At 35.8% G+C, this 22,067-nt stretch overlaps 1 protein-coding gene across 2 annotated transcripts in view; it reads right to left on the reverse strand.

Annotated features, from left to right (window-relative positions):
• SOX6 (SRY-box transcription factor 6) overlaps positions 1–22,067 on the reverse strand; it is a 693,774-nt gene that overhangs the window by 657,984 nt on the left and 13,723 nt on the right. For both annotated transcript variants that reach the window (XM_058688340.1, XM_058688339.1), the window contains exons 3-4: positions 21,767–21,935; positions 2,528–2,630 (exon numbers count right to left, since the gene is read on the reverse strand). The gene's annotated coding sequence lies outside the window, so the exon portion shown is untranslated. The remainder of the gene's footprint in view (positions 1–2,527; positions 2,631–21,766; positions 21,936–22,067) is intronic.

The raw sequence follows: 22,067 nt of genomic DNA on the forward strand, positions 1-22,067 counted from the left end.
ACCCTTTAGTTCTGGTCTCAGTTCTGCCACTAATTAGGTCACTATATATGTAACCTTGAATGAGGCATCTAACCTCTGTTAGCTTGGATTTCCTAATATGTAAAATGATGATGCTGGACTGGATAATTTAAAACAACCTGCTAGCTATAAATTTGATAATCTAATAACTGTACTCCATGCACTTGTCATTCACTGAACATCAATTATGTTCTAGGCATCAGGCTAAATTTTGACTATTAAAACCAATTCTATCATTTATTTAACACTTATATAACTGACACTGTGGTAAACATTTTGCATATATTTTCTTACTTAATCTCCACAATAGTCTTAGGAAGTAGATGCTATTATAACCTATTTTATAGCCAAAAATTGTTATCTAGAGGGCTTAAATAATAGCTAGTTAGTATAAGAGTCAAGATTCAAACCCAGGGATCTCTAATTCCTAAGCCCATATTTAACCAGAATATTATGCTGCCACCAAGCAGCTAATGGTCCAGTATTTCTCAAAATGTAGTCCTCAAATCACCTGCATCAGAATTACTTGGGGTACTTATTTAGAATGCAGATATTCAGACTTTACTCAAGTAATGCTGGTTTCTAATGAAACCAGTATCTATGGAGTGGGGTCTATATTTTATTTTATTTTATTTTATTTTATTTTATTTCATTTTATTTTCCCCCTTTTTTAATTGAAGTATAACTAACATGCAGTGTTATATTAGTTTCAGGTATAGAATGCAAATTAGTCTAGCCACTCTAGAAAATAGTATGGAGGTTCCTCAAAAAATTAAAAACAGAATTACCATATGATCTAGTAATTCCACTACTGGGAATTTAGCCAAAGACAACAAAAACACTAATTTGAAAAGATATATGCACCCCTATCTTTATCATAGTATTATATACAATAGCCAAGATATGGAAGCAACCCAAATGTTCTTCAACAGATGAATGGAGTCTATATTTTAAATATGTGATTCTGATCAGGTGGTTTCTATGCATAGTAATTCTCAAGCCTACTATACCTTCATAATTTGTCTACATTGATTAATAGTTAATGAATGACCACTATATACAAGTCACACCATACTAGGTGCTGTGTTAGGTAAATTTTTACATGAGACTTTTGTGTCAGACTGCAAGCAAGTGACTTGACAATAAGATGCAAATACCTATAGTGCAGAACATTTGTGGAATCTTTGAGATCTTGCTTTAACTGTTATAATTTTTGCTCTGTATTTGCTTTTATATTGTTTTATTTATGCATGTATTATCTTTGTTAAACAATGTGAATCCTTTGGAGGCTTCTGTTCATCTTCTATTTTCATTTGTTCTTCTGAAAAATATTTATTAAGTACCTACTTAGTGCCAAACATTATGTGAACACTGGAACTACACTGGTGAGCAAAATTCAGACTCAGTTCCTTCATGGAGCTCTTGGTCTAGCATGAAGAAATCCATTAATGAAAAAATCAGAAAAATGTAAACACAAATAATCAGACAAATGTAATAAATGTAAATTGTTACTGTTATGCATGATATAAAGAAGAATTATGGTCTGCTTTAAAAAAAAATTACAAAAGGGGTGTGCCTAGGTTGCTCAGTCAGTTGAGCATCCAACTTCGGCTCAGGTCATGATCTCACAGTTCGTTTGTTTGAACCCGGCATCAGGCTCTGTGATGACAGCTCAGAGCCTGGAGCCTGCTCCAGATTCCATGTGTGTGTGTGTGTGTGTGTGTGTGTGTGTCTCTTAAAATAAATAAACATTTTTTAAAATCTAAAATAAATAAATAAATATTTTTTAAAAAACTTACAAAAAAAGAAATGTGATCTGATCAGAGAAGTCTGACATCCCTAAGGAAGCAACTTTTGAATTAAGATCTGAAAGATATGTAAACATTAATTAGGTGAAAAGGGAGGAAAAAGAAGGAGGTATCTAGGAAAAGGGTAGAGCATGTGAAAGGGCACTTGTAGAAGATGGATACATGGCAAGAACAAAGGACAGATGAACAAGGAAAATTTAGAGTGGAGAGAATGAATTGATGCTTAAGAAGTCACCAGAGGTCAAATGGTATAGGGCATTATAAGCCATATGAAGAATTTTGTCCTTATCTTGAAACAATGGCAAAGCAATGAAGGGATATATGGTTATTCTCCATTTGTTCTGCCCCACTCCCAGACCCATTCTCCACACATAGCCCTGGGAGGCTAAAACCACAGACTACATCACCTGGGCAAACTGTTAAGTGGCTTCTGTTTGTATTTAGCCAAGGGGAAGCACCTGCAGGAGACTAGCAGGAACAAAGAAGAATATTTCTTCTATACTCTCATCCTACTTTGGGGTCTCAGGTCTAGTAGTAGTTGTTGCATAGCTAAACAATGGCTCCTGCCCAGTAGGCCCTCCTCTAGGACTCTGGGCTCTAATAGCACTGTTCCATCCTTTTGTGCCCTCAGGCCTGAGGATGGTAATGGCTTCCTCCTGTTGGTCTCTGGGTTCCTCAGCATTTCTTATTGTTTTACTTACCTCCCCACATCTTTGAAGGTAGTCCTTTCATTAAAGCCTTTTCCTCAGAGTGGAATTGTTTCCTGCTGGGACCATAACAAGTGAAGCATTCAATCCCTAGGGCCTAGTAAAAAGATATGTACAAAGTGACACTCAATAAATATCTTGCAACCAAATGACCAGACTAACTTATTCCAGTCATAGGACACTCCATGGAATTTTCTTTGCCTCTTATTTCCACTGATTACTTTATTCTTAGTAGTTGATCTTCTTAATTGCTAAAAAATTCTTAACAGACTAAAACAATTACCACTCATACACAGGTTCTATCCATCCAAAGGAATTAGAGGGAACAAGGCCTTTGTGGTTAGACATAACAAACATGGACTTGGATAAGAAGAGACCCGGATTTAGTTCTTTGCTCTGCCACTTAATAGTCATAAGCCCTGAGGCATATTTTATGAACTCTCTGAATCTTGGTTTCCTATGTAAAATGGGAATGTTAATACTTACCTTGAAGGATTCTTGTGAATAGTAAATAAAGTGAGGGCTAGTAAAAGGAAGGCGCTTAATAAGTGATAGTTAATTGGGACACTTGGGTGGCTCAGTTGCTTAAGTGTCTGACTTTGGCTCAGGTCATGATCTCTGGGTTCATGAGTCTAAGCCCCATATGGGCCTCTCTGCTGTCAGTGCAAATCCCACTCCAGATCCTCTGTCCCCAACTCTCTCTCTCTCTGCCCCTCCCCCATTCACACTCTCTCTCAAAATAAATAGACACTTCAAAATCTAATAAAAAAAAATAAGTGGTAGCTAGTATTACTATTACATCTATTTAATCTAGGATGAAAAGACACTTTTTTAAAAGTATATTTACTTATTTTGAGAGGAAGAAGGAGTGTGAGTAGGGAGGGCAGAGAGAGAGAGGTAGAGAGAGAATCCCAAGCAGGCTCTGTACTATCAGCACAGAGCCTGACCTCACAAACTGTGAGATCATGACCTGAGCTGAAATCAAGAGTCAGATGCTTAACTGACTGAGTCACCCAGATGTCCTAGAAAAGACACATACTTAAAATTGATGTATATTCATGGTTTTTAAAAACAGTACAGAAAAATATAAAGTATAAAATAACAAGTAAAAGCCCCATTTCTTTCCTTCACCTCACAATTCTATTTCTGAGCACTGCTGTTAAAAATTGGGTATGTATCTTTATAGACATTTTCTACACTTTAAACACTGCATTTGAAGAATGAAGATGAAATCACACATGCTAGGAAGGGGAAGAATCAGCACTCCGCCTTTTCTTTCTGACTGAGATATTCAGAGGTGTGTGCATCACAACAATCCCAGAAAATTCAGATACCACCCTAATATCAATGCCATCCAAAAAAAAATTACAATTTTGAAAATAGAGTGAGCAGATTGTTATTTCTATTTCTTTGGCTATCACTTGGGCTAATTTAGGACAGGATGGAAAATACTTCTGATTCTTAATACAAACATTTCAGAGAACTGAAAAGAGGAAATGAAAAGTACCAGGACAATAAGGAAAACACTGTTAAGAATGGTTATGATCATTCTACTCAGAACCTAAAGACTCAACTATCCTTTATCGGCCTATAAAAGTAAGTAATTTCCAATCACTTGCTACAAAAAAAGTAAAGCATCACTTTACTTGAGCCAATATGTTTACATGAGCCAACATGTTTAAGAAAATGTTGTTCAAAGTGTAGTCTGAAAAATTTGCATCATAATCATTCAGCATGCTTATAAAAAACACACACCTATAAATCAGAATCTCTAGAAGGCCCAGGATCTCCCCCTTTAACATATGCCCTAGGAAATCCTTAAGCAATCTAAAAGGTTGAAAATGATTTTTTAAGGTAAATTAGAAATAATAAGGCAAATACCACACACACAGATACTCCTTTGAATGTTTAGAGCAGAAAGAAAATTCCTCTCCATTCTCCCCACCATTTTAATTCCTCCCTCTTCCATAGGACCCAAACTAATCGATCATCGTATTTTATAGTTTCTTTCTAGTGGGTTATAAATCAGTCCTTTCATTTCCACTCCTACTTCCTTAGGCCAAGCTCTTGTCATCTCAAACCTGGACTACCTTTTCCCTTAAAAATCTTTCTGCCTCCAATGCATTCTGTACACTGGATTAATGCTTGTAAAACTCCATTTTCACCCTATCTTTCTTTTGTACAAAAGCATTGAAATGATTACAAAAGAAAGTTCATAATGCTTAAACTGACAAAGTCTCCCACAATGTGACCCTATGCTAAATTTCCAGTCTTTTTCTCATTGTTCTCCCATACTAACCTTCCTTATTAGCTAAACTAGATTTATTGGCTTCCTGTGTGTGGCTAAGGCTGCTAGATGATCACCAAATATCTTCTCCTTCCTGAGCACAGTTAGACTACATTTCCTAGTCTTCTTCATTGTTTGGAAAATATAACTGACCACATAACTGAATCCTGGAATGTAAACAGAAGTGATAAATCCCATTTATAGGATAAAACTTTAATTACCAGCTCTACTCATCCACACTTTCTCCTTCTGCCTGTTCTAAGGGACAGCTGAGCCCCCAAAGAGCCTGGTTTCCTGAATCACTATATGAAAGAGAGCCAATCACCAACCAGGACCAACCAGACCAGGACTTAGACTGTTATATGAGAAATAAATGTGCTTGAGACATTCGGAATTTTTAGAAATAAAGGTAATGATTCACAGGGGTGCCTGGGTGGCTCAGTTGGCTAAGCATCTGACTTTTGATTTCAGTTTAGGTCATGACCTCATCCTTGTTGAGATGGAGCCCCACATTGGTGTCAAGTGGGCATGGAGCCTGCTTGAGATTCTTACTCTCCCTCTCTGTCTCTACCCCTCCTCTCTCTCTCTCTCTCTCTCTCTCTCTCTCTCTCTCTCTCTCTCTCAAAAAAAAAAAAAAAGTAATGATTCATAACTCCCTAGAAAGGAAGAATCTACTCTACAAAATACAATGATTAATTAGCTAAGGGTAGTAAGGAAGAGGGAGGATTCAGAGTTCGTAGAGAGAAAAGGAAGCAAAGGGGGCAGAACTCTTTTTGCTCTAGACTTCATAAAGAATGTATGAGTGTATGTGCTATTTGTTAGACTAATCTAACAGACTAATCTACACTCAATGCAGTATCTAACATACTTAGTTGATTCTTACATATGATCTTTGGCTCTTTTCTGTTGGAAAGTTCTTTCTAATATACTCAATCTCTGCTCAAGTCCCTTTTCTTAACTTCTTCAACCACTCAAGTTCGTAGATCCCTCCTTCCCAGATTATCTTGCATTTTTAAACTTTTCATGTAAAAATATATTTTCTCCATTCCTATTACAAACTCCTTAATGTAGGAATTGTTCTTCATAAATCTGAATATTTCCCAGAGTTTTTATATCCAGCTGGACATTAGTGTTTAATAAATATATGTTGAATAGACCTGAATGAGTCACATTGGGAAAAAATAACAGAAAAATTTTCCAAGGAGAAGCTGCCCTAAATCATCGTTAGAAGGTAGAAGTATACATAAAATTAAAAATACAGTAAAATAGGGGCACCTGGGTGGCTCAGTCAGTTGAGCATCTGATTCTCCATTTCAGCTCAAGTCATGATCCCAGGGTCATGGGATCAAGCCCCGCATTAGCTCCACGCTGAACATGGAACCTGCTTGGGATTCTTTCTCTCTCTCCCCTGGACCCTCTCCTCTACACACATTCTGAGACCCTCTCTAAAATAAATAAATAAATATATATATATATATATATATATATATATATATATATATGATAAAATAAAACACATACATAAATATATATTACATATAAGCTTCCAAAAAAGAATTTCTCAGTCCTAACTAATCCACAGTTTTCCTTTAGTCTATGAGAATGCAAGGGATTTCCCCCAGACTAATAAATATTGGAGGTTCTCTGGACAAGAAGAATTAGCACCAAGTCCAAAAATAATCCATTTGACTCAAGCAGGTATCAACCTACATGCCTATGACAGAGCAGTACCTGGTAAGATGGGGTGCCTGGGTGCCTTGGTTGGTTAAGTGTCCACGTTCGGTTCAGGTCGTGATCTTGATTCTCGAGTTTGAGCCTTGTGTCAGGATCTGTGTTGACAGCTCAGAGCCTAAGCCTGTTTCAGATTCTGTGTGTGTGTGTGTGTGTGTGTGTGTGTGTGTGTGTGTCTTTCTCTCTGCCCCTCCCCTGCTTGTGCTCTGTCTCTCTCTCAAAAATAAACAAACATTTTAAAAATTAAAAAAAAAAAAAAGAATGATACCTGGTAAGAAATCTGAATTATAGGTTATACCTATAATGCTCCTGTGACCACTACAGAAATCAAGACCAGTTGACTAAGCACCTAGATCAGTGGTATACAATAGAACTTTCTGCCTTGATGGAAATGTTCTATATCTGTCTGGCCACTAACTACATGTGACTATTGAAATTTTAAAACATGGCTAAGTAAGACTAAAAACTAAATTTTGAGTGTGGTTTAATGTCTGTTAATTTAAATCCAAATTTAAATAGCCACATGTGGTTAGTGGCAACCATGCTGGATATCACATACCTAGATGTTTTTCTTTCCTTTAAATACACTTGTATGACTTGATAAACTTGCTTGTGAATTTTCTAATTTTGCATACTACTATTCACTTTTACTTACTTACTTAATAGCCTGTAGCCTTTAGTGTTGAAGTTTACTTTCAAACATCAAAAACAAACCAACTAAAATTGAAAACTGGTGAGTTACTTCCCTATTATAGATCAAGGACTAAAACTAGGTCCTCTATTTTTTTTTTAATTTTTTAATGTTTATTTATTTTAGAGAGACACAGAGTGCGAGTGGGGGAGGGTTAGAAAGAGGGAGACACAGAATCTGAAGCAGGCTCCAGGCTCTGAGCTGTCAGCACAGAGCCCAATGCGAGGCTCGAATTCAGGAATAAGCCTAGGTCAGATGCTCAACTGACTTGAGCCACCCAGGCACCCTAGGTCCCCACTGTAATTCTAGTGCACTTTAAACTATTTCACACTGCGTATCACCGCCTACATTATAAATCCTAAACAGACAATACATTTTCAATGTGATATATACCTTTTTTTTCTATTAATGAATTTATCCTGATTTTAACAAGGATCTTATGGCCTGAAACCCCCAGAAATCCGGCTCAGGAAAACAAAGTAATGTATTAACATTCAATAACGTGAGTATGCAGTTCTACCTGACATAGGATCAAAAGCTCATGTTTGGTAAAACAAAGATACTAGTTGAAAGTTTTCTAAACACACTTCATTATCTGATTTCTGGAGTTAGTCTAAATGTAAATATTGAATTATTTTATTATTTCAAGGTATTTTTGAAACCTGAAGGAAATATTTTACTAATAATTTGAGAAAATTCAAAAATGATTTACAAATAAAAGTCCAAATTGATGGAATATCTCACTGTATTTTTTATTATAAAATATCAATTATGTACACTAACATTCATGCAATTTTGCTAGTCACTATACATACTTAAAACAAACTCCCAAATCCTTCTTTTTTTTTTAATGTTTATTTATTTTTGAGAGAGAGACAGAGCACAAGCAGGGGAGGAGCAAAGAGAGAGGGGAACACAGAATCTGAAGCAGGTCCCAAGCTCTGAGCTGTCAGTACAGCCTGACCCTGGGCTCAAACCCACAAACCATGAGGTCATGAACTGAGCCTAAGTTGGAAACTTAAGTGACTGGGCCCCCCAGGCGCCCCCTGAATCCTTCTAAGACTTTATGGTCTAAAGGAAAGTTTCCATGTATTTTAAAAAATTTTTTTTAATGTTTTTATTTATTTTTGAGACAGAGAGAGACCGAGCATGAGCAGGGGAGGAGCAGAGAGAAGGAGACACAGAATCTGAAGTAGGCTCCAGGCTCTGAGCTGTCAGCACAGAGCCCAATGCGGGGCTAGAACTCACAGACCGTGAGATCATGACCTGAGCTGAAGTCGGACACTTAACCGACGGAGCCACCCAGGCACCCCTCCATGTATTTTTTTAAATGCTACATTGGTCACTATGCTGGTCTTTATTAGAAGAGGTAACTTCTCTGAATTGTTTTAACCCTTCTATGAAATAAAAGCATGTGTCTGTGTGCCCGCAAGAAATAAGGACAATGCTTGGGGAAAACACAGTGACTATGTAAATTGTTAAATCAGTTTACTATATATGATTTCCTGAGTCAGACTACTGGAAGGCACTTTTACAAACATCAGAACCTTCCTCTCACAGACCTTTTTCCAGTCCTAGGACACTGGCTAGCTCTGAAGTACAGTAACTTTTTTTCCATTAGTATCCTTTATTCTCTCTGGGCATGGAAAATTTGGAAGATTCTCCATTCCAAGCCCACTGGCTAGCCTTCTTGTTTTCCTGCGTCCCCAATCTTCTAAAGGTGTTTGATGTCCCAGACACCTTCAGAAAGCCTGTGTTGTACTGTAATATTTTATGAACAAGGAAAAAAAATCCTGAATATTGTATTTTACATCTCAACTGAAATAGTTCATGTCAAAGAAACTACCTATGCAGTAAACATATATATATTTATATTTATATTTATATTTACATAATTCTTCCCCACACACTTCTTTAAGGGATAGTTTTCCCTTGAACATTTAGCAAATAAGTAAGTAATAAATAAAACAATTATTAGAAGGTCACAAGTGGCATCAAATTTGAATTTGCTTTCCTGTAGCATTAAAAATGTACATTATATGTTTGTACTTTAATAAGTTACATAGTGTGTACACAGAATGTGTTTTTACTACAGGATCAAATCACACTAATCAGTATGATACAATACAAGGAAAATATACAGTTCACAAATATGGATTAATGACCATGAGGGTATCACAAAATATTTCATATGCTAATGGTAAATGATCAAATTACACTTGTAAATTGGTGAATGTAACATTCTCAGAACACCTGGTAATGAAAACATTTTATTATTTTTATGAATGTATAATGTCTCATGACTGCCAGAAACATTCTTTTAAATTTTCATTTGATTAAAAAATGGCTGGTGAATATTTTTTATGAAAAAGACTATTCAAGATAGAAAGAGACCTCAGTGCCAACCTCCAGCCCAGAGGAATTTTTAATTACAAATACTGATTTAAATTACAAAGACCTTTTTCACTTTTGAGTTTCTCAAAGTGTTTCATAATAATATAAACTAGAAATATAATCTGGAAAGTAGAGGGGAATGCTAATGGAAAGCTTGAGTGCTATGAAATAAACTTGATATATCTTTGACTTTTATTTCTCTCTGCATCAAAAACAAACTAACTTTAAAAATTTGTGTTTGTTTATTTCATCTTTTTTACAACATGCTCAAACCTGATACCTTATACTTTAAAATTTTGCCCATGCAACATCATTTATGAGTTACAACACAGAAAAATTTGTATTTCTTTCAACAGTATCACTCTGTAATACACCTTGCAAATTGTTTTAATACACCTATAATTCTTCTGTTTTTCTCTCACCAGCAGGTACTCAATAAACACTTATCGAAAGAAGGAATAAAGCTAGTGAAGTACCCTAACTTCTCTTACCAATTATACAATTTCTAACTTACCCTCTCACCTTTGAATAGTACCTTTTGTCAACCTAACAAATCTAATCTGCTATTGAAGGCACTGTCAATTACACTCAGAATGGGTTACATAAAGATCAAATTCCTTTTAGAATTGAATGATAGAGAAAATTTTGCATTATTTGAAAAAAAGTATGCACTCTTTTTATTGGATAGCAATACTCTGATGTTCACTTATTCTGAATTGCCAAGAAGCCTGAAACCAAATGTTGTACACAATTCGACTAAAACGATCTCCTCCACTTCATTACTTGAAAATAATTTACTTTGTGTCAGGAATTATAATAATTTTTCTTTCTGGAAGTATGTGGAAACCTACTATTTGCAAAGTACTGTAATAAATAAGACATGGTCCCTTCTCTCACAATTACATTTCTTTATTAATTACAAGGAAAAAAATACAAAAGATCAAATAGGTAAAATGATAATAAGCTTAGCAACCTTTTAAAAAAAACATTTATTAAACATCTTTGTATCAAGTACTTTGGTAGATTTTTATATACACCACCTAAATAACCCTGCAAAACAGGTATTATTATGCTTATGTTAATGTGAAGAATCTGAGACTCTTAGCACAGGACCTGTCATATAGTAGGTATTAAATAAATAATTTATTGAATGAATAAAAGCCTAGTGAGGTTCTCTAATTACACAGCTAAGAGGAATAGGGTAGAACATTATATTTACCTTGAGTTTCCTACAAAATATCCAAATTCTCAGTTTACAGGTTAAATCTAGTTTGGATTCTCCCAAAGTTAAAAGTGGGCTTTAAAAAACATAGTTCATGGGGTGGCTGAGTGGCTCAGTCCGTTAAGTGTCCAACTTCAGCTCAGGTCATGATCTCACGGTTTGTGAGTTTGAGCCTACACTGGGCTCTGTGCTGGCAATGTGGAGACTGCTTGGGATTCTCTCTCTCTCCCTCTTGCTCTCTGCCCCTCCCCCACTCTCTCTCTCTCTCTCTCTCTCTCTCTCTCAATAAATAAATAAACTTAAAAAAAATAAAATGGGTGCCTGGGTGGCTCGGTCGGTTGGGTGTCTGACTTCGGCTCAGGTCATGATCTCACGGTCCGTGAGTTCGAGCCCCGCGTCGGGCTCTGTGCTGACTGCTCAGAGCCTGGAGCCTGTTTCAGATTCTGTGTCTCCCTCTCTCTCTGCCCCTCCCCTGTTCACGCTCTGTCTCTCTCTGTCTCAAAAATAAAAATGTTAAAAAAAAAATTAAAAAAAGAAAAAACATAGTTCAGGACTCAACTCTTCTGGATATTTAAACTAGAGTACAAAATTATAGAGAATTTTTGTGAAGGTAACGAAGATTTAAAAAATTTTCCAGCAAGAATATTCAAATACTCTCCTGGCAATTTTTAGAAACATTACTTAATAGCAAAAAATCTATTTGACATGAAGCAACCTGAAAGAAACCAGAGATCATTTAGACTTCCATCCGTTCTGCTCAGATTCATAAAGAAATAGGCAGTTGCTTATATTGTATGATAAAAACATTCCCTTCTACCTCTTTGAGAAAAAGTCAAACTTTCTAATCAGATGTCTAAATTCCATCAGTAATAACGTGTTAAACACTGCCTTCTCCTTATAGTCCTCTTTAAAAATAAAAGATCTTGAAAGTAGGAACAGCCTGATATGCCTAACCTCTTAGAGTAAATGAGTTGATCAGATCTCAGAGTAACTAATAGGAAAGGACTGAGTATCTGAAGGGATAGGGTGGCTCAAAGAAGAAAAAGAACCCAAAAAGAAATCATGAGTGCCTGAACTGAAAACAAAGGAATAGGTAGTCATTAACATTACTTTCTCTCACTTGCCCCCTATTCCTTCCATCCCCTTCCTTCATCTAGTTAATGCCCTTACACTTCTTTTCCTTTTTCCCTCAACCTCCTGTACTGTGACACATACATTTATTGTTTTCTATTTGTGCTTTAGTTTTGAGTTCTCATGTCCATGCTCTCATTCACCCAGAGAGAGGACTGTCTCTAAAGGGAACTTTATACATTTTTCACTCTTCCTTTAAGCACCTGGTGTCTTCTTATTGCCAGTCCTAATAATTTCTCTCCCCCATTCCCAGAAATTTCCTATTCAAAAGTAAGAAGGGAAAATCCAGCTTAAGCACCCCCAAATTGTTCCATTTATCTGCCACCTGATAACCCATGGTTTCTTCATTACCTCTTCCCTATCCTCAAAATCTCCTCTAATCCCCTCTTCCTCAATCCTTCAGCCCATACCTTTCCAGAATCCTCACTGAATGCTTTAAAAACATTTCTAACAGTTTTATGGAGACATAATTCATATAGCACACAATTCACCCATTTAGATTGCTAAAGTCAGTGGAGTTAAATATATTCAGAGTTATGCAGCCATCACCACAATCAGTTTTAGAACAGCTGTATCACCCCCCCAAAAAAGAAACCCCATACCTAACAGCAATCACTCCCCATTTCCTTCTACCTTACCTCATGCCCTACACAACCACTAATCTATTTTTTTAATTTTTTTAAATATTTATTTATTTCTGAGACAGAGAGAGACAGAGCATGAGTGGGGGAGGGGCAGAGAGAGAGGGACACAGAATCCGAAGCAGGCTCCAGGCTCTGAGCTGTCAGCACAGAGCCGGACGCGGGGCTCTAACTCACAGACCGCGAGATCATGACCTGAGCCAAAGTTGGAAGCTCAACCGACTGAGCCACCCAGGCGCCCCACCACTGATCTCTTTTAGTCTCTACGGATTTGCCTATCCTGAACATTAATATAAGTGGAATCATACAATATGTAGTCTTTTATGACTAGCTTGAACTCTCAAGAAATTTGCTTATACTTTTCTTTTGTTTCTTGTTTTTTCTTCCTTGTTATTAATGTACATAATTTATCCTTCTGCTATACTTAAGCTCCTTGAAGGCAAAGTGTGTTGGGAACACCCTCAGTGCCTAACACAGTTCCTTACACAGAGTAGGTGCTTGATAAAAATGTACCCAAAATGAATGAGTTGGATGAGGTTATTTTTTTCACTGTAACTTCTCTTTTACTTTTTCCTTGTTTGACTTGTTGATCTTACTCCTCTCATATGACTTCTCATTGTGAACCACTTTCTATATGAAAATTTTGAATATTTCCTCTGCTCTTCAATAACTAGATTTTATTTTATTTTCTCCATTTGGATTCTCTGTCTTATGCTGTTTCTTTCTTTGGCTTTCTCATTCCCCTAACTCCACTTACCTTAACCAAACTATACTCATAGTAAATAAATATGAAAATAAACAAGGGTGCCCACTATACTGGCTCCCTTCATTCATTCATTCTATGAATACTTATTAGGCACATGCTATACAACAGGAACATCCATCTGGGTAGTGGGAATATATTATTAATAAGATAACTTCTGGAGCTCTTATTGGGAAGATATATAATAAAGTACACAATAAAATCACAATAAATAAAATAATTATAGACTGTAATTAGTCACTGGAAGGAAATAAACAGGTTGCAATATTAGAGAATTAGGGGAAGGGAAGATCCCAGAATCCCAAATAACCTACATTCTACATGTATCCTTATATTTCTCCCATTAGAAAAGATTAAAAAAAAAAAAGAGAGAGAGAGAGAAATCTTATTGCTTGGTTAGTAAGGAATTCATTAAAAGTCTGACTTTAATCCAAATAATATCTGCAATTTAACACATTGAAAAAGGAAATAACATCTAGATAATATTACATTGCTTAAAAGTACAACCCTGTGATCTAAACTGATCCTTGATTTTTTTTTCCTTAAGTTTATTATTATTTTTTTTAATGTTTATTTTATTTTTTTGAGACAGAGAGAGACAGAGCATGAACGGGGGAGGGTCAGAGAGAGAGGGAGACACAGAATCCGAAACAGGCTCCAGGCTCTGAGCTGTTGGCACAGAGCCCGATGCGGGGCTCCAACTCACAGACCGGGAGATCACGACCTGAGCCGGAGTCGGATGCTCAACGGACTAAGCCACCCAGGCGCCCCAAGTTTATTTACTTATTTTGAGACAGAGAGAAAGAGGCAGAGAGAGTGGGAGAGAGAGAGAATCACAAGCAATTTCTGCATTGTCAGTGCAGAGCCTGAAGCGGGGCTCAAACCCATGAATCGTGAGATCATGACGGGAGCTGAAACCAAGAGTCTGCTGCTCAACCAACCGAGTCACCCAGGCACCCTCAGACTCTGATTTCTCTAAGTTTCAGAGGTGGCGTGTACTTTGATTTTTCTAAAATTATAAAAATTAAATTGTTTTAAATTAAACCAGTAAGATACAGCATTTTTACCTTTGTTGTTAAATTATTTAGCTGTTTTAAAAGACTTTTTATATTTTTTCAGTTTATAGCATACCATCAGAAAACCTTTTTTTTTTTCTACCACATCCTAGGTGACATTGTAAATTATTCTAGGCAAAAATGTTCCTTTCTGTACATTAACTCTCTGTCAAGTTCACTGCCATTCCTCTCAACGTGTTACTACTGTTTTACTTTTGCTTTTAGACTTTTTTACCTTCGGAGAGACAAAATACACATTGGTGAACAAATGTTTCTTTCCATTAATACTATTATCACTTCAAATAAGCAAAATGGTTCAGTAGAAGGTGGTTCTTTAGGGCAGTGGTCTACTTCCTGTTTATATCCCAGTTCTTTACTGCCTCCCAGTACTCCAAAATGAATGACAAATGAAACCCTTCATATGGAACTTCAGCTTAAATGCCCATAAATTAAACAAAGCCAGTGTTTTATTGAAAATAAGTCACTTTTTCCACTTTTTTTCAGCCCTAGGAAATAAGATATAGTTCATTTTAAATGTAAAACTTTGTACACTATGCAAATCATGTCTGTATGTCTAAGAAAAATAACAAACTTAATGAGGAATGTTAAAAAAAAAAATCAGAACCCATTAGTTTAAAGATACATAGGAGCAGCCAAAGATGACAAACACGCATAAAATTCAAAACATAGTGGGAAAGGGAATAGGCACTGAAACACATAAATCAGTGTTTTGAATTCTTTTTCTCTGTGGGTATAATTGTACCTTAGTTTCTTATAATGATTTATTGAGGTAAATATTCTGTATGGTTTAACAGCTACAGCTTCAAAGTGTCAGGCACAGGCTCTCCTTTATTCATGAGGCAGCTGAGTATTGGGATGTGAATTCACTTCTGTATTCGGGGACTTGGCAAAGTTTGTTTTTAAGGTCCTTATAAAGAATTCATGTAGATGTAGTCTATTCAAATGTGAAAAACACTGTGCTATAATGAGTGAAATAGAAAACCTTTACAGTAATTCTGGAGAAAAAAGTAAATAAATTGAAATAAGCCACACAGAATTACTTTCAGAAAAGCAAAGAATGCCCCTGAGTTCATCTCAGCCATTTTTTTACGGTTTAGGGATGCCTACAAACCCCATCATTGGACGGGCTACTAAGGTGGATACTGAATCTAATATCAATACAAAAAGAAAATGATCAGAGAGAAGTAGAATTAAGTCTCAGTTTGTAATACTCATGCAAAGAAGTCTTTTGGGTTGATTTTCAATCTGCATATGCTATTGCTCTGGGACCAAGCTATATACAACACCAACCAGTAACAACAGTTGTAAAATATATTATTAAAACTAGCATATAGCAACTTTATAGTTTAGAGGGGGAAATGAGTAACTTACCAAATACATTTCCTTTAAAGCATCATGCCAATAGAAGTTACACATAGATACTTAAGGCACAGAGCCCTATCTTGGAACTCATTGATCTTATGCTTATCTATGCCAAGACTTTCAGCAGGAAATTCAGATTTTTGCCAAGAAATACATGCGCCTTAGATGTATGAGCTCAGCATGAAATGGAAATCCAACCTGCCTGGACAGTGGTTCTCTGGTGCATCCATACTCCTACCCATCTGCCAGAGTGACTTTATGATTCCCCATAACATGGTTTGCCAGTCTGGGGGTATAAGTGCCAATTAAAAATGTTTAAAAAAAAAAATAGTTTAAAAGTATAACTACATTTTTTATAATCAGATTCTCTTATTTCCAGTTAATGTAAATTAGGTTTTCAAATTTTACTCAATTGAGAGTATTTCACATTATTAGAGAGATGCCACTAATAATAGCTTTTGCTTTTTCACTATTTTTCCTTTAAAATTAAAAATTACTTAAAAATTCTGTCTGCTAAAAGCTACTCATTAAATTATAAACATATTAGCTATCTCCACAGAACCTAACATAACCATGCATGGAGTAGATGATCAGTAAGTACATCAGATAGCAACTAATTAATTTAAAATGGTTCTGAAAAAGTTTTATCACTTTTCAAATGACACCCCTTTTACCAAAATATTTTTTCACCCAAAACCACACTAAGTAAATATACTATATGATACATATATATTTTTTTAATGTTTATTTATTTTTGAGAGAGACAGAACATGAGCAGGGGAGGGGCAGAGAGAGAGAGGGAGACACAGAATCTGAAGCAGGCTCCAGGCTCTGAGCTGTCAGCACAGAGGTGGGGATTGAACTCATGAACCATGAGATCATGACCCAAGCCCAGTCCGATGCTTAACTGACTGAGCTACCCAGGTGCCCCTATAAGATAAGATATTTTGATGTTACACTTTCAGGCAAAAACACTCACCAACTTATTCAACATAACAACTCCTTGTCAGAGAACAACATGTGGGAAAATTTACATTGTAAACCATGTTAGATGACCCAAATGTTCTTCACTGCCAATAAAGAATGAAAATTGGGCACCTGGGTGGCTCAGTTGGTTAAGCATCTGACTTTGGCTCAGGTCATGACCTCACAGTTCATGAGTTCGAGCCCCACATGGGGCTCTGTGCTGACAGCTCAGAGCCTGGAGCCCGCTTTAGATTCTGTGTCTCCCTCTCTCTCTGCCCTGCCCTGCTCATGCTGTCTCTGTCTCTCTCTCACAAAAATGAATAAACATTAAGTAAATTTTGTTTTTTTAAAAAAAGAATGAAGAGGTAGCATCTTGTACAACTCTAAGAGTATGCTATAATTTTATATTAAGTTTATGTGAAGACATGATAATCATGAACCCCTCAAAGGCTGAAAAAAGTGATGGGGAAAATGGTGCAGAAAGAATAGCATATCTTCCAAAGAATGAATACTTCACACTCCGCCTCCACCAACCACTAGCCATTATCAATTCTTTTCTTCCTTTGGCAAGTACAATAAACTTTTATTACTTTATAGTTTATGTATAATCTATCCATCTATGTACTTTCAAAGGTTATCTGTTACTTACATAAATTTGTTTTCACTGTTCCTTAAATGATATATTTTTCTTTTTTTTAATGTCATTTATTTTGAGAGAGTGCATGCATGCACAAGTAAGTGAGGGGCAGAGAGAGAGACAGAGAGAGAGAGAGAGAGAGAGAAAGAGAGAGAGAGAATCCCAAGCAGGCTCCAAACTGTCAGCACGGCTTGATCTTATCAACTGTAAGATCATTAGCTGAGCCAAAATCAACAGTCAGATGGATGCTAAACCAACTGAGCCACCCAGATGCCCTTTAAATGATATATTTTTCTATCTGTGAAAGTATTTGGGTATGTTGGGTTGGAATGAAATATATCATGATTTTTACCATCAAATTAATGGTAATATTTTTTATTTTATAGATTTTTGCTAAGCAACAGAATTTTCTTAAACAAATTAACATCTTTAAGCAAGGAATAGGTATACTTTATTCAAAGTTTCAAAGCATATCACAGACCTAGAGAAGAAAGGAATTAATATCAACTGAGTATCCCAAGTTTATCAGATGCTGATCCAGATAAATACGTGTTGGTTCATCAATCCTTACAATAACTACACGATAGAAGTATTGCTATTCTCTTTTCTGAAGATGAGAATACAGAGACTCGATGTGAAGTGGAGTGGTCAAGTTCACACTACTAGTAAGTAACAGAGTCAGAATTAAAATCAAATGTTACAAAACCCAATGGTCATTTCTCTGTGCTCATCTTAACTTCATTTCGCATAAGCATTGAACAAAATCAACAATACCCTCTTTGAAACACTGACCTCTCTTGGCTTCCAAATATGACACTCTCTTGGTTTATGCCATCCCCACTACTACTACCTCTTAGTCTCCACTCTTTAATCACCTCTTCTACCTGATTTGTAATTTCTAGGATTCCTCACACTCAGGCCACAGCCCTTTGAGATTTGTCTCTTTTTCCTGGATCATTTCAGACATTCCCTTGGATTTAAATGCCACTAACCTTATGCTCATGACTCCCAAACATCTATCTCTAGCCTTGACTTATATGAATTTCAGGTTTGAATATCTAATTGTCTAGTTTCTTTACATCATCACCTAAACATCTCAAAGACATTGTAAACTTAATGTGCTTGAAAAAGAAATCATGATACCTACCTACCCAAATTTGCCCATCTTTCCCCACTGAATAAATAAAAATTCTGTCCAAAGGTTGTTCAAACCAGAAACCAAAGAGCCTTCTTTTATTCCTTCCTTTGCATCATCCTCAATATCTAATTCATCAGTAAATCCAGTTGTTTCTTCCCGTAAAATATATCTTAAATTCCTCCACATCTCTCCATCTCCACCACTACCACTTTAACCCAGGTCTTCATTATTTCTCACCTGGACTATGCAAAAGGTTCACCTCTACTCTTACACCTACTCTAATCAATTCCCCAAAATGTAATCAGAGAAGCTTTCTTAAAATAAAACATCAAATCAATCCCTCCTCTGCTAAAGGGCCTACAATGGCTTACCATTGCACTTAGGATAAAATCCAAACTCCATTATCATGATCTACAAAACTCTGCCTATCTTTCCAATCTCATTTTATGCCACTCTCCCCTCATTTCACTACAGTCTAATTCACACTAGTCTTCCTTCAGCACCCAGAGCACACTAAGCTCTTTCCAGCTTCAAGTCTTTTTCAGATGCCGTTCCCTTTACCTGAAACACTTCCCCATTAATTATCTAGCTAGCAATCCTGAGTCACTACCTCAACGAGACAGTCCTAAACCACACTGTCAAGAGACCCTTGTTAGTTTTCTTATGGAAGTTATTATATTTTGTAATTGTTTAATGTATTTGTCTTTTTGTTGTCTATCAAAATAGAATGTAAGCTTCATAAAGGTAGAGACTAATTAGTTAGCTTATTTATATTGTTTTTTTTTTTAACTTATTTATATTTTCAGTGTCTGGTACAAAATAGCTCTCAATAAATATTTGCTGAATGAACAAAAACAGGGTGTGTCTAATTTCAAAACCAATGCTCTTTTCATTATATCATGCTATCACCTTAAAGGATCTTAGAAATCATCTAGTCCATGCAGAAAAAGAGAATCTCTTTTGCACTGCTGGTGGGAATGCAAACTGGCACAGTTACTCTGGAAAACAGTATGGAGGTTCCTCAAAAAATTAAAAATAGAACTACCCTACAACCCAGCAATTGCACTACTAGGCATTTATCCAAGGATCCAGGTATGCTGTTTCAAAGGGACACATGTACCCCAATGTTTACAGCAGCACTATCGACAACAGCCAAAGTATGGAAAGAGCCCAAATGTCCATCAGCAGATGAATGGATAAATAAGATGTGGTATAATATACAATGGAGTATTACTCGGCAATCAAAAAAAATGAAATCTTGCCATTTGCAATACGTGGATGGAACTGGAGGGTATTAGTCCATCAGAGAAAGACAAATATCACATGACTTCACTCATATGACAAATTTAAGATACAAAACACATGAACATAAGGGAAGGGAAGCAAAAATAATACAAAAACAGGGAGAAGGACAAGACATAAAAGACTCTTAAATATAGAGAACAAACAGGGTTCCTGGAGGGGTCATGGGAGAGGGTATAGTCTAAATGGGTAAGGGGCATTAATCTACTCCTGAAATCATTGATGCATCATATCCTAACTAACTTGGATGTAAATTAAACAATAAATAAATTTAAAAAAATCATCTAGTCCAAACCTTTCATTCAGCAAATAAAAACAAAGATTCAGAAAGACAAGTGATTTGCCCAAGGACACACAGTAATAAGTGACATAGCCATAATAAACCCAGGCTTTCTGACTTCTGATTCAGGGTTTTTCTTACATATCACATTGCCTTATGATGATAGCCCCACTCAAAAATACACCTAACAACTTTTCCACAAAGTGGCCAAAAATACCAGTAAAAACTTCTGCAATCATTTACAACACAAAGCATTTGGTTGTCAAAATCTTTTACATAATTATTCCTATTTTTAAATAAAACATTTGAAAATATAGATAAATAGTTCTCCATTTTATATTACGTAAATCATTTACTTCACAATATAAACAAAAAATTGTTTCATACAGATAATACATTTAGAATTAACTTTCTTAGGGAAATCACTTTTGTTCCTAAAAATTCAGTTTTCTCAATAGCCAATAATTCTCTAAAATTCACATAAAATGTAAAACTCACATAATTTTGAAACTAAACAAGAAACAAGCAAAATATCCATAGTTAATAATAACCACAGATGAAAGAAGAAATAATCAAACCCAGGAATCCTACACTGCCTACTTCCAGAATCTAATCACTGGTCTGCAAAGAACTTAGCTATGTATCTATTTACTCAATCCATGAATCAATACAAAACTGCCTCCAGCTCCTTCTATCCCTCCAGAACCCAAATCAGATAACTACAAAACCATCTCAAACTGCTCTTATCGCTCAGTGACTGATGGAGGAATCTTTGACCCAACTTTTCTTTGCCAACAATTTACTTCTCCATTAAGCACAGGTATCCACATCCACTATTCCATCTACTTGTGTATGTGTTTTTTTAATTTCCATAATAAAAAGTTAGGAAAAAAACTGCCATTGGCCATTTAATCCTTAAAAATAACTATGTCTCCATCTACCTCCTCATCTTCTAAAGAATTCTACATAATTTTTCAAAAGTATTAGAAATAATAAATATAAATTTTTTTATTTGTAGCATTACAACAGTAATTACTGCAAAGGACAAATATTTCAGCTGTATCAATAGTTCAAATAGGTTTATATGGGCTATCCTAGTGAATGAGACATTTATACAGCATTGTTCTATGGAAAAAAATGTGGAACTTTTGCCTTATTTCCAACTTCCCTAAAGTTACTATGCTAAACTTTCAGTTTGTCTTAGTTTGTTCAGGCTGCTATAACAAAAATACCATAGACTGGGTGGCTTAAACAACAAACATTTATTTCTCATAGTTCTGGAGGCTAAGAAGTCCAAGATCAAGGCCCTGACAGATTCAGTGTCTGGTGAGAACCACTCATTCCCTAGTTCATAGACAGCTGTCTTTTTGCTGTGTCCTCACATAGTGGAAAGGGGCAAAGGAGCTCTTGTGTTCTCTTTTAAAAGGACAATTAATCATTTCCCAAAGGCCCACCTCCAAATACCATCACTTTAGAGATTAAGTTTCAATATATGAATTTCAGGGATGTAAACATTCAGTCTATAGCAAAGTCCTTTTCACATAATCAGTCATGTTCATTGTTTTTCCCTCACAAAAATTTCACAGTTAACATATATATCTTTGTTATTTACCTGCCAGTTGTTCTGAATGTTGTGTCATTTAATTTTCAGTGGGTCTTTTTGGTACACCAGATGTGTCTCCTGCTGCTGCTCATTAATATGCAAATTACCTCAGAATATACTGGACTTCTATGGGTTTCAAGGCTCTAATTTTTATCATTTAGAATCTGGCAAAATAGTCCTGTTGGAAAAGTTTCAGAAAATGAATTTCAGCAGTAGAGTTCAAAGCTCTTTCTTACTTTAAAAACTCAAAATCCTATATTTCAAATATAGACTAACAACTCACTATTATTATGCATTACAGTGAAATACT

This window comes from Neofelis nebulosa, chromosome 10, assembly GCF_028018385.1.
Source record: "Neofelis nebulosa isolate mNeoNeb1 chromosome 10, mNeoNeb1.pri, whole genome shotgun sequence".
Taxonomy (NCBI): domain Eukaryota; kingdom Metazoa; phylum Chordata; class Mammalia; order Carnivora; family Felidae; genus Neofelis; species Neofelis nebulosa.